The 8,964-nt window shown below is 33.5% G+C and overlaps 1 pseudogene across 1 annotated transcript; it reads right to left on the bottom strand.

Moving 5' to 3' along the window:
- Positions 1-5,209: 5,209 nt before the first annotated feature.
- LOC143544263 (D-cysteine desulfhydrase 2, mitochondrial-like) lies at positions 5,210-7,857 on the bottom strand (annotated as a pseudogene). The gene is made up of 6 exons (XR_013137222.1): positions 7,555-7,857; positions 6,980-7,022; positions 6,091-6,419; positions 5,816-5,945; positions 5,576-5,731; positions 5,210-5,455 (listed from the first exon to the last, which is right to left on the bottom strand). The product of XR_013137222.1 is annotated as a D-cysteine desulfhydrase 2, mitochondrial-like (transcript).
- Between the last annotated feature and the right edge of the window lie 1,107 nt (positions 7,858-8,964).

Raw genomic sequence — 8,964 nt, 5'->3', positions numbered from 1 at the left:
AAATTTCTTTTAATATTAATTCGAACCTACAACTTTTTTTTTTGTTTTCGTTTCTCCAAAACCCGTAATAATATTATATTATTTATTTCCATTTCGTATGCTTTATAATTCCTTTTGTTTTTAATAAATATAAACGCTAAAATAGACGTATTAAGATAAAATTCATGCTTCGTAAATAATTAAATTCTTATATTAAAAATAATTTATTAGTCAAAATAATTTTAAATAATATAGTTCGTTGCAACTTTAATATTAGTTTTCGTAGCTTTGATTCCATTAAACTTTAATTCGGTAATAATAATACGTTAAACCATTAAAGATAACTTTATTCGTTTTCGTCAACCATTATAATTCGAGTTAAAACTATCGTTTAAAATCCGTAATATGCAAACATCATATTTAGTTCGTTAAAAAGTGCCGTTAAGAATATGTTAAAAACTTAAAATTATATTAATGCTTTAAGATATTAAAATACATATTAAAATAGTGTAACATATCTTAAATCAAAGTTAATTAAATCCCGAAAGCTAGCCTTGATTTCTTTGCATTTTCATTATAGTTCGTGACGTTTGACCGCTTTGGTTTTGTTATCATGCCTTCGGTTTTCATTGCAAAGTTTATCTTCGATTTCGAGGTGAGTTTTCTCACACCCCCTTTTTAACGCTTTTATTTTTGGGGGTAGCATATGTATCCTATTTACTCAATGATTTATTGAGTCATATACAAACTACAATTCATTACATGGACTTGTGTGTTTACTTGATTACTTGCTCAGTGGTTTCCTCAATAAGTATGATCATACGACCCCCTTTGCACTCAGATCCATTTGTATCGAGTGGAAAAGGGACCTCATATCCGAGTACGTTGGTAGCCCCAACTGGAAAGGACCTTCGTTTGTTCTTTACACTCAGCTCCATTGCATCGAGTGTAAAGAACCCTTATATGCTCATATCACAAGTTTCATGGAATTGTATGATTTTTACGTATTATATTAAACTATGGGAATCTCACCAGCTATGTTCGTAGTTGACTTTATTTTATACATATGTTACAGGTGTAGAAATACAAGGATGAAACTTAGAAGACACATAGCATGCTTATAGGATATTTAAAGAAACTTATCATTTTTGTTTATTTATTTGTTACAACTTGTATTATTTGATAAACTTGTGTTACATGATGATTTAAATGAAATAATGTTATTATGGTCACCTAATAGTGTCACGTGTGTTTGAGCAATCTGTACGTCACACTCAGACGTTTCCGCTTTAGCCGGGGTGTTACATCCATTCTCCATTCATCTTTTAACTAAAGTAAAATTCAACCAGCAAAAATAAAACTAAAACAAAAACAAAAAAAGTGTTGTGAAACCACCGACGATTTTACAAGTTGTATAACACCTTTTCACATTTGTCAAAAGTCTTGGCCACATGAACACTCCACATAAGTGTCATGAAAGTGTCGGTAAGACACATCCATGTGATGGATGCCAAATTTTCAATCCCAACTATATGGACATGTCCCCTAAATAGTATTACCTTTTTGTATATATATATCTACCTTTGTAATCTAAGTAGACACCATCAAAATTTACTGAATCATACATTTTCTTATTCTCTTGTTTTGTTATCTTCAAGTTCTCATATTACACTAATAATATTGTTATAGTTAGAGCTAATATGATAACACGTTATCAGCACGAGCCGCTTATATCCTAACCAAGAAAGGTAATAGACACAAAGGTATCTACATAAGCATCATAAACACTTCTTTAATTATGTACATTAGATATATATCTATGCATATACATATACTAACTAATATACTGAGTAATAGCAATAATGTGTATAAACATAGTTATTAAAATTTGATAACTATTCTAACTTTTATTTATATATGCACACTAATATCTCATTTAGAAGTTAGATTTATTTACACTAACAATTCTATTCTTATTATTGTGCATACTAATTACATATATTTTATAAAATAAACTGTATTTAATATCTTATTTATTATCTTACTTTAAAATAATTAATATTATATATTATATATATACACACACACAAACGGTAATGTTACCGTTATAAACGGTAATATAACCGTTATAAAAGGGTTATAAATTTTCACTATAAATAACCAATCAATAACCCCATTTCATTTACAACAAACATTCTTCTTATTAAATTTATCCAAGATAAAATTCTCAAAATGATTCACCCGGTTTTGATGTTGGTCACTGTAATGCTTATACTACTTCTCATTCTAATTTTTAATCTCCCATCTGAAGATTTCGGCATTTTCTTTTTCTTTTATATGTTTATAGCTCTACCAATGTATTGTATCTCATTGTTGATTGATATATATGGATTCTAATATTTATCTTATTATGTTTAGCAACAAAATGTCAAATATAGCAAAACTCGAATTCCCTGCACTCAACATTTCTGGAGAAAATTATATGTCTTGGACAGCAAATGTCAAAAGACATTTAAAATCTATGGATGTGTTAGACGCAATCCAAGAATACAATGATTGCTCTGACCAGGATAAAGCAAGAGCTGATGTTTTCATCCATAAACATATTGATGAATTACTACAGCATGAGTATTTTAATTATGATAACCCTTATATGATATGGGAAGATTTGAAAAGCAGATTCGGTCATCTAAAGGAAGTTTTACTTCCTACATCTAGAGATGAATGGAACAGTCTTAGGTTCCAAGATTTTAAGAGGGTAAATGATTACACCTCTGCTTTATACCGAATTTGTTCAAAGCTAGAATTTTATGGGTATCCCGTAACAGAGGAAGAAAAGTTAGAGAAAACTTTCTCCACGTTTCATGCATCAAATATAAACTTGCAAACACATTATCGTTTGCAGAATTTTAAGAGATACTCTGATCTAAATGCATTGCTCCTTGTAGCAGAGAAAAATAATGAATTATTGATGAAAAATCATCAATCTCGTCCCACGGGTTCATTAGCAATACCAGAAGCACATGTTGCTCACAAAAGTTCTCATAAAAATTCTGATCATAAATGGGAACAAAGTCGAGGACGAGGCCGTGGACGTGGACGTGGTCATTTTGACAAAAGGCATTTTAATGATCGTAAGCATCCATTCAAATGGAACAATAACTCTTACGGTCGTGGTCGTGGCCGTGGTCGTGGTCGTAACCAGAGAGCCAATAATTATCATGTCCCACACAATACCAATTCCAACCACCAAAATAAATGGAATGAAGCTGGTAGGTCCGAAAACAATGGCACTTCATGTTTTAGATGTGGAAGTACAAACCACTGGGCAAAGGCTTGTCGCACAGCTCCACATCTGTGTGAACTGTACCAAGCCTCTCTAAAAGGAAAAGAGAAAGAAGTGAACCATGTTGATAACTTTAATAATATCAATGCTGAGCTGAGCGTTGAAGACTTTGGGGTAGAACTTTGAAACAAAGTTGCTTAACTACTATAATTAGATGCAGTTATTAAGTGTGTTCTCATTATCTTTAATTATGTAGTTCCTCTTTCATGTACTACTTGTGTTTCAATTAAATAAAGTTCTTATTAAAATATCATATGTCTTCGTTATACACTTATTTTTTTTCTTAATATTTTTCAAGATTTAAAATGAAAATCACCGGAGCACAAGATCAAACAAATGAAGAAGATATATGTATAGCGGATAGTGGAGCCACGCATACTATACTTAGATCTAAAAAATATTTTTATAAACTGAAACCAACAAAAGGGATCATCAATACAATATCAGGTCCTACAAACTTGATAGAAGGAGTGGGAAAAGCTAATTTAGCATTATCAAATGGTACAAAGCTCAAAATAGAAAATGCTTTATTTTCCCCAAAATCAACAAGAAATTTGTTGAGTTTCAGAAACATATATCATAATGGATATGATACTCAGTCAAGGACTGTTAGTAATGAAAAATATTTGCATATCATAAGCAAAGATCAAATATTGGAAAAATTGCCAATGCTCCATTCTGGTTTGCATTATACATATATAAATGTGCCTCAAGCACATATGGCAGTCAAAGAAAATTGTTGCGATTCTGGTATCATAAACTTATGTCATGACAGATTAGGCCATCCAGGATCCACAATGATGAAAAGGATCATTGAAAATACACATGGGCATCCACTGAAAGGTCAAAAGATCCACAAAATAGATAAAATGCCTCAATGTACATCTTGTTCTCTTGGAAAATTAATTACAAGGCCTTCGCCATTAAAAGTCGATAAAGAAACACCAATGTTTCTTGAAAGAATTCAAGGTGACATATGTGGACCAATTCATCCACCATGTGGACCATTTAGATACTTCATGGTCTTAATAGACGCATCCAGCAGATGGTCTAATATCTCTTTATTATCGACTCGTAATGTTGCTTTTGCAAAATTTCTTGCTCAAATTATCAAATTACGTGCACATTTTCCGGATTATACCATTAAAAGAGTTAGCTTGATAATGCGGGAGAATTTACATCACATGCTTTTGATGATTATTGCATGTCTGTGGGGATTGTTGTAGAACACCCTGTTGCTCATGTACACACACAAAATGGCTTAGCCGAGTCGTTGATCAAACGCCTACAGCTAATAGCTAGACCATTAATAATGAGGACAAAACTCCCTGTTTCTATTTGGGGTCATGCAATTATGCATGCTGGATCATTAATCCGCGTGAGACCAAGTGCAAATCATAAATACTCTCCCACACAACTTGTTTCTGGAAATGAGCCAACTATCTCTCATCTTAGAATTTTTGGTTGTGCTGTGTATGTTCCTATTGCACCACCACAACGCACAAAAATGGGTCCCCAAAGAAGGTTGGGAATATATGTTGGATATGAAACATCTTCCATCATAAGATACCTTGAACCTTTAACAGGTGATGTATTTACAGCACGTTTTGCTGATTGTCATTTTAACTATAGTTTGCTTCATGTCCATATTCATGATGCACAAAACCCCAACTATTTCATTATCACCATCCGACTCTCTCGAGCGTTCCCAATTTGAGCATCCCATCTTCAAATCAAACAACAAATCTCGAATGTGATCGTGTATTTTTTGTTTATGATATGCTAACTACACCATTATGAGAAGTATAATTTGAAGCACTGTTAATAATAAATACATAATCAAAATGTTATATATGTCATAAAAAAGAAAATAATTGTTGTTAATGTGACATACATGTTTGAAGAACACAATTTTAAAAGTAAGACATGTATCGCGGAGCTAAACCGAACATGCCAAGTGTACCGCTGGTGTGCAGCATCACTACTTTTGCACCACCTTTTCTTTCCTGTTGACAAAGTCGACACGCTAACTCCCATCCAGCCAAAGTATATATCGGATCCACTAACACACCTGTTTCTTGAGCTACTTGTTGGCATGCTTCTATTTCCCCTTTCAACACATTCCCAAATCTGTATTTTAAGCCATAGAAAAGATTCCAACTTTATGAGAAAAAATGTCACCTTTATTAACATTATTAAGAGCTTATGATCTAACTATGCTTTCGATAATCAGATACAATAAAGACGTACTTTCTTGGATGCTGACGTTCTACCCAATTTACGAGTCCATTATGCATCATAGGCAAGTCAAAACATTGGCATAATTCGGACATTAAACTTTGTTCCTCTTTTTTGTACCCTTCAACGGTGTCAGCCAGCATCACCGCAGTTACTTCCCAGGGGAGTCTAGTACAAAACAGAAGCATTTGTTAATATTCCAATTAATTCTTTACAATAATTATATAAACATTTTGCGTAATGAGCACATACCCTAAACATAAGGCCCCGATTCCTAAACCAACAGCTGTCGTGCCAGTTCCCGCATCCACAATAATTTTCAGATGCTGGTCTTTTCCAAGTATATGATCTTGTGACAAGTATTGTACAAGGCGAATCAAGCCTATAAAGATTAATATAGTCAGTCGAAACCTATAAAACCAAATCAAGCCATTTTTTATATTCATTTTATAAATAACTAGTGGGCTTGAAGCTTACCTGGCAATTTTATATTCATTTTATAAATAACTAGTGGGCTTGAAGCTTACCTGGCAATGCAATGGCATCGCCTGCACCTCATTAACGATTACTGTCTTTTTTGAATTTGAAGACCGTTCATCGTCTATATCTAGAAAATTTGACCTCATAGAGTTGTGATTTGAAGAAGCTTTAAGTAAGTCATCAAGGTGTACTACACCACCGCCTATTGAATTGGCATGTGATGATAACATTTCTTCCCTGTTAGCATATATAGATCTTGGAACATATGTCATATTTCCATATAACTTGGAGATTAAATTGTACCCTGTTAGAATTTGAGGTTGTTCTCCACGTAAAAGCAAATGCGCCTTCAGTCCCCTTTCTGCACATGAAACAGCTGACAAACACACAAACATAATATCATGAACTGGCCTTTAAGATAGGCGTAATCCAACCCCCCCCCCCCCCCCCGGCTCTAAAATTTAGGGGTGTAAACGAGCTGAGCCGGAACTCGACTAGGCTCACGCTCATTTGAAGCTCTTTTTCTATAACTCGAGTTCGGCTCATGCGCTTTTTTTCAAGATCTGGCTCGGTTCATTTACTATTTATTAATTAATTTATATACATTTTTTATTATTTTTATATATTTTGAGAAAAACCTTAAACGAGCCTAAGCTCAGCTCAAGCTCGTTTAGCACCTAAAAAGAGCCAAAGCTAGGCTGTTAAGTGTTAATTTAATACATAGAAGTCCAAAACAGGTAAAACTTGAAAATACACAAGGCTCAAGCTCAGGCTCGATAACTAAACGAGCTTTATTTGACACTCTGCTCCGCTTCAGCTTGAAAAAGCTCGGCTCGTTTTGAGCTTTTTATCCGTCCGAGCTTGAGTAGCTCGTGAGCAGCTTAGCACGTTTGCACCCCTACTCTAAAAAGCCTCAAGTAATATATGTATGCATACCAACGGCTGCAGCGTGTGCACTTTGGCAACCTCCACATGTAACCTATAAAAACGGTGTAATTGGAACCTCAAGTCATCATTCCTAATAACATTTTATACACATTACACATACACAACGTATGCACCCGTACAAGCAATTGAATGAAGAACAGAGCCGGCTATGAGGCAGGGTCGGATGGTCGACGGAGCCCGGCCCGACACCCCAATAGGCCCGATTTAAAAAAAAGAAAGTTATTAATGTATAAACCCAGTTACTTAACTAACTTATGGCCCAAATTTTTTTTCGCCTTTGGCCTAAAAAATTTTAACGATTCTCGAAGACGGCCTTGACAAAGAACGTTATAGTCATCGACTTATCGTACGTCATCGGTTCCTGAATAATCTTCAACCCCAATAGGCCCGATTTAAAAAAAAATTATATATTTTTTTTTGAAAAAAAAAATATATTCTTAATGTTTAAACCCAGTTACTCGACTAATTTATGGCCCAAATTTATTTTTTTCTTTGCCTTCGGCCTAAAAAATTTTCACAGCGACGCCCTGACAAAGAACGCTATAGTTATCGACTTATTCTACCACATCGGTTCCTGAACAATCTTCGACAAGCGGAAGCAATGCATCAAGTTTCCTCGCCTTGTTACCATTCACCAGCGGATGCAACAAATCATCACGAACGATATAAAACGACGACGACTCGTCATTATCCCATTTCCTTACATTCTCCCCCAAACAAGGATGTGGATTGTTGGAAAATGTGGTTTTACCAAATTGCCCTAAATGATGTTGAGTTTGCATATTAGAAACCCTAATTTGGTGGATTTTGGTATCTGGATTCATTAATGCCCATCTCCTGTTTAATATTTTAAGCATAAAGTCTTCACTACTACAGGTGACCTATAAAGCAGCATAAGCTCGTTAGTTGTGAGTTTGGAGATTAATCGGATAGAATGAGAGTGATGGCGTACGGACCTGATGAGTAATTGAGTGGAATTGGTGTCTGACAGATGAAATTTGAGAGTTTCGTTGAACGATGAACTTCATTGTAAGCTGTGAAAGTTCGCAACAAATCTAACGTTTTAAGTGACTGGATTATGTAATGTTATGTGTTATTTTAATCCTACTTTAGTATTATTTTTTTTTAATTTCTTACAAATCAACAGATAACGTGTTCAGTTTGTTTTCCATTAAGTAAGGGACAACATAGTAATTTTTTTATTCCTCATGTACTTAACCCGTAGGTCAAAAACTAAATGAGTCGAACTAGTTTTTAATAAAAATAAACGAATCAAACTACTTTTTTTAACAAAATTAAACGATTTGAACTAGTTTTTTTAACAAAAATAAGTAAACCGAACTACTTTTTTAACAAAAATAAAAGAACCGAACCACATTTTTTAACAAAAATAAACGAACCGAACTGCTTAAAAGTCAAACAAATCAAACCACTTTTTTAACAAAAATAAATGAACCGAAACATTTTTTTAGCAAAAATAACCGAACCGAACCGAACCGAACCGAAACACTTTTTTTAACAAAAAAAATAAATTAACCGAACTACCTTTAAATTCATATTTTGCATCATGTAGTAGACATGGTGAAATATGGAAAAGATACATTTCATAAGTCATGAACTGAAAAAAAAAATATAATTCATAAGTTTTACTTATTTTTTTTAGGAACAACTTTTATTAAACCAAAACTAGCAAAAGCTAGAACAAAAACAAAAAAGTTACATTATAAGAAGGGGATTTTTAAGTCACTCGGTCAAACTAATAGTATTTTTGCTATCTGTATTTGTAATCCATGAAAACGAATAAACAAGAAGATTGTCGAAACTAAGGTCTTTTCTACTAACTTCTATTTGAAAAACAACTTCATTTCGAGCCCGCCATAAGTTTTACTTTGTTCATTAAATTAATTCGTAGGTATTTTAAGAATTACAATTATAATAACGGATCTTATTTATTTTTATCGTTTGACAAATTA

This window comes from Bidens hawaiensis, unplaced genomic scaffold (assembly GCF_021521415.1).
Source record: "Bidens hawaiensis isolate Kalapana, Puna unplaced genomic scaffold, B.hawaiensis_p1.1 tig00013505_1, whole genome shotgun sequence".
Taxonomy (NCBI): Eukaryota; Viridiplantae; Streptophyta; class Magnoliopsida; order Asterales; family Asteraceae; genus Bidens; species Bidens hawaiensis.
The sequence above is the reverse complement of the archived record's forward strand: the minus strand, read 5'-3'. Positions and strand labels throughout refer to the sequence as shown.